Source organism: Tachyglossus aculeatus, chromosome 1 (genome assembly GCF_015852505.1).
Source record: "Tachyglossus aculeatus isolate mTacAcu1 chromosome 1, mTacAcu1.pri, whole genome shotgun sequence".
NCBI lineage: Eukaryota > Metazoa > Chordata > Mammalia > Monotremata > Tachyglossidae > Tachyglossus > Tachyglossus aculeatus.
Window position 1 is genome coordinate 46232676 of NC_052066.1, and position 5185 is coordinate 46237860.

Consider the following 5185-nt stretch of genomic DNA (forward strand, 5'->3'; position numbering starts at 1 on the left):
TTCAGAACTGATGCCTTGTTAAGCTAATCAGAAAGATTCATTAATTAAGCTAATAAGCAACATTCATGGGTCCTGCAAAGAGGAGGAAATAGATTGATTATGTTTGTCTAGTAGATTTTCATGGAACATCTTTACAGATGAAATTTCCAGTAACCTAATGGGTCTGGGAAGTATTTTTGATTTTTCCAGAGTGGGCCTTCAGGAACTCTAAGAGGACAGCCACATTCTGAAGCAATTGGCAACTTGGACTCTATTGTCTCAGCCAGTATCCACCAACAGCCCACAAGTCACCATTCGTAACTTTTCTCTTCAAGCCCCAGCCACAGGTTGTGCAGGAGAGGAGCAGGGACAGACTAGCACAGCAATGAGTGTTTTCTCTGTGTGTTTTGAAGAGCCGGCTGTTAGGGATTTGGGGAACATTGTTCCAACAACTCACAACTTTCTGAATAGAGTTGATGTTCCATTCAACTTCTGATGTTAGAAGAATTGGCTATGGGAGTACTTGTGGTTTTGACACTATCAAAGCATGAATATACCAACTTTAGAGAATGTGGTGAGCCTTATGGTACAACAGAATGTTCGATCAAAATGAAAAGGATAGAAGAAGGGCTGGGAAAAAGTACTAAGTTTAAATTAAACTCTCTAGATAATTGAGGTCAACGTATTTTTTCCTCGTGTCTCTCTCCACTTCAATCCATACTTCATGCTGCTGCCCGGATTATCTTTGTCCAGAAACGCTCTGGACATATTACTCCCCTCCTCAAAAACCTCCAGTGGCTACCGATCAATCTGCGCATCAGGCAGAAACTCCTCACCCTGGGCTTCAAGGCTGTCCATCACCTCGCCCCCTCCTACCTCACCTCCCTTCTCTCCTTCTACTGCCCAGCCCACACCCTCCGCTCCTCCACCACTAATCTCCTCACCGTACCTCGCTCTCGCCTGTCCCGCCATCGACCCCCGGCCCACGTCATCCCCCGGGCCTGGAATGGCCTCCCTCTGCCCATCCGCCAAGCTCGCTCTCTTCCTCCCTTCAAGGCCCTGCTGAGAGCTCACCTCCTCCAGGAGGCCTTCCCAGACTGAGCCCCTTCTTTCCTCTCCCCCTCGTCCCCCTCTCCATCCCCCCGTCTTACCTCCTTCCCTTCCCCACAGCACCTGTATATATGTATATATGGTTGTACATATTTATTACTCTATTCATTTATTTTACTTTTTTTACTTTTATTTTTACATTTTCTATCCTACTTATTTTATTTTGTTGGTATGTTTGGTTCTGTTCTCTGTCTCCCCCTTTTAGACTGTGAGCCCACTGTTGGGTAGGGACTGTCTCTATGTGATGCCAATTTGTACTTCCCAAGCGCTTAGTACAGTGCTCTGCACATAGTAAGCGCTCAATAAATACGATTGATTGATTGATTGATTGATTGATTTTTCCTTCATTTTCCAAGTGCTTGTTCTGCATTTCCTTAGCACTGTAGACCTGTTGTTCTATCTCTGGGACCATTTATGAATTCTAAACTACAGAAAAATTATCATCACTAAGAGCAATCTTCAGTTCCATTTGGATTGGATTTCATCAAAGTTTTCCCAACCTCTTTGATCTCACATGAATTACAGAACTGGCAAAAGCTAAATCCCAATTACAATAATCAGTACATGCCAGTCGCAAATATTTTTCAAATAGGAGTTGTGTTCCTGAAACAAGCTTTTAGTTTAGTTTACCCTTAGTAGCAAAATATTTGATCATTTTGAAAATTTGTAATTTTCCAGGGAATATTTCACGTTGTAAATATTTGAATGGTTCCTTAAATGAAAACAAAATTTGATTTAGTGGACATTTGATTACAAATATGTCATTTTTTTGCATCAGTAGGAAGATGCAAACTGATGGAAATGTTTAAAACTGTAAACTTAGAAGAGTCTACACATTACCAAAAATATTTGGCAAACAGATGAGGTCAGGCTATCCCTGGCAAGTATTTTGCAAAATGCTGGGTGAACTTCCCTACAAATGTTCGATTAGGCAAGGACCAAATAGATGGACGTGAGTCTGAAAAGCAAATGACCATTTTTGTGATTTGAAATCAAAATGACTGAGTACTCTCATGCAGAATATGACACAATTACTAGCTATAATTCAGACCTATAAAGCCACTTTTGCCACTTTGTTCATCTTGACTGAAAGTGACTTGTTTCAAAAATAAGCATATGGCATGTAGCAAGTGTTGTGTTATCCATACAACAGCAATTAAGGCTAAGATACATAACATAATTTAACAGAGATACATCAACTGGCCTGGTAGAGATTTCTGTAATTAAAACTTTTTTTAATCAACTGAAATATGAAAAAATATCCTTGAAAGTCCAGGATCAATCAGCTAAGTAAGCTTAAAATATGCAGTCAGCTACTCCTGATTGGATTTAGTGAGATGAAATTGGATTTGCTGTGACTTCAACTCCACCCACTTTCCAAACTAATTAAAAAAGCACAGCAGCAATAGACTAAATCCAATGAGGAAGATAAGAAGGCTTCAAAACTAATCAAGAGCACAACTCAAATGAGAATGGCAATATATCATCCCAGGGCTTCAGAAAGCATAAGAATTACAGAAGCCCAGGGAAGAAGAAAGGAAAATGCCAAAGGAATGAACACTAAGGGAAAAATATTCTGCTGAACATCACCAAGAAGATAGCTATTTGGGAGAAATTAAGAGATGGAGAGAAAGAAGACTTGGGAAAAATCTCCCAGTTTCAATTTAGCCACTCTTCCATTGAGTGAGGGCAAAATGAATTATTCATTCATTCATTCATTCAATCGTATTTATTGAGCGCTTACTGTGTGCAGAGCACTGTACTAAGTGCTTTGGAAGCACAAGTTTGCAACATATAGAGATGGTCCCTACCGAACAGCGGGCTCACAGTCTAGAAGGGAGAGACAGATAACAAAACAAAACATATAAACCAAATAAAATAGAATAGAATGGAATAGAATAAATTACTGCCTTAACTCAGCCTTCTCCTCTGCCAGACAAAACTATTTCTCCTCCCTTATTAACACCTATGCCCATCATCCCCGTCAGCTCTTCCGTGCATTCAACTCCCTTCTCAGGCCCCCGGTTCCTCCCCCTTCTCCTTCCCTCACCCCCAACGATCTGGCCTCCTACTTCATTAACAAAATTAAATCCATCAGGTCCGACCTCCCCAAAGTCACTCCCCTACCTTCTCCAACCGCCCGGCTCTCAACACTCCCTGCTACTCTCCCATCCTTCCCAGCAGTATCCTCAGAGGAGCTCTCCTCCCTCCTCTCAAGTGCTACTCCGGCCACCTGTGCTTCTGACCCCATTCCCTCTCATCTCATGAAATCTCTCGCTCCATCCCTTCTCCCCTCCTTAACTTCCATCTTCAACCGCTCACTCTCCACTGGTTCCTTCCCCTCTGCCTTCAAACATGCCCATGTCTCTCCCATCCTAAAAAAACCCTCTCTTGACCCCATCTCACCTTCTAGTTATCGCCCCATATCCCTCCTACCATTCCTTTCCAAACTCCTTGAACGAGTTGTCTACACGCGCTGCCTCGAATTCCTCAACAACAACTCTCTCCTCAACCCCCTCCAGTCTGGCTTCCGTCCCCTACATTCCACGGAAACTGCCTCTCAAAGGTCACCAATGACCTCCTGTTTGCCAAATCCAATGGCTCATACTCTATCCTAATCCTCCTCGACCTCTCAGCTGCCTTCGACACTGTGGACCACCCCATTCTCCTCGACACACTATCCAACCTTGGCTTCACAGACTCCGTCCTCTCCTGGTTCGCCTGTTATCTCTCCAGGTGTTCATTCTCAGTCTCTTTTTCAGGCTCCTCCTCCCCCTCCCATCCCCTTACTGTGGGGTTTCCCCAAGGTTCAATTCATGGTCCCCTTCTGTTCTCGATCTACACTCACTCCCTTGGTGACCTCATTCACTCCCACAGCTTCAACTATCATCTCTACACTGATGACACCCAGATCTACATCTCTGCCCCTGCTCTCTCCCCCTCCCTCCAGGCTCGCATCTCCTCCTGCCTTCAGGACATCTCCATCTGGATGTCTGCCCGCCACCTAAAACTCAACATGTCCAAGACTGAACTCCTTGTCTTTCCTCCCAAACCCTGCCCTCTCCCTGACTTTCCCATCTCTGTTGACGGCACTACCATCCTTCCCGTCTCACAAGCCCACAACCTTGGTGTCATCCTCGACTCTGCTCTCTCATTCACCCCTCACATCCAAGCCGTCACCAAAACCTGCCGGCCTCAGCTCCACAACATTGCGAAGATCCACCCTTTCCTCTCCATCCAAACCACTACCCTGCTTGTTCAAGCTCTCATCCTATCCCGTCTGGACTACTGCATCAGCCTTCTCTCTGATCTCCCATCCTCATGTCTCTCCCCACTTCAATCCATATTTCATGCTGCTGCCCAGATTGTCTTTGTCCATAAATGCTCTGGGCATGTTACTCCCCGCCTCAAAAATCTCCAGTGGCTACCAATCTGTGCATCAGGCAGAAAATCCTCACTCTCGGCTTCAAGGCTGTCCATCCCCTTGCCCCCTCCTACCTCACCGCCCTTCTCTCCTTCTCCAGCCCAGCCCGCACCCTCCGCTCCTCTGCCACTAATCTCCTCACCGTGCCTCGTTCTCGCCTGCCCCGCCGTCGACCCCCGGCCCACATCATCCCCCGGGCCTGGAATGCCCTCCCTCTGCCCACCCGCCAAGCTAGCTCTCTTCCCCTCTTCAAGGCCCTACTGAGAGCTCAGCTCCTCCAGGAGGTCTTCCCAGACTGAGCCCCTTCCTTCCTCTCCCTTTGTCCCCCCTCCATCCCCCTCATCTTACCTCCTTCCATTCCCCACTGCACCTGTACATATGTATATATGTTTGTACATGTTTATTACTCCATTTATTTATTTATTTTACTTGTACATATCTATTCTATTTATTTTATTTTGTTAATATGTTTGGTTTTGTTCTCTGTCTCCCCCATCTAGACTGTGAGCACACTGTTGGGTAGGAACTGTCTCTATATGTTGCCACCTTGTACTTCCGAAGCGCTTAGTACAGTGCTCTGCACACAGTAAGCACTCAATAAATATGATTGATTGGAATGATTGATTGAAATAGAATAAATATGTACAAGTAAAATAAATAAATAGAGTAATA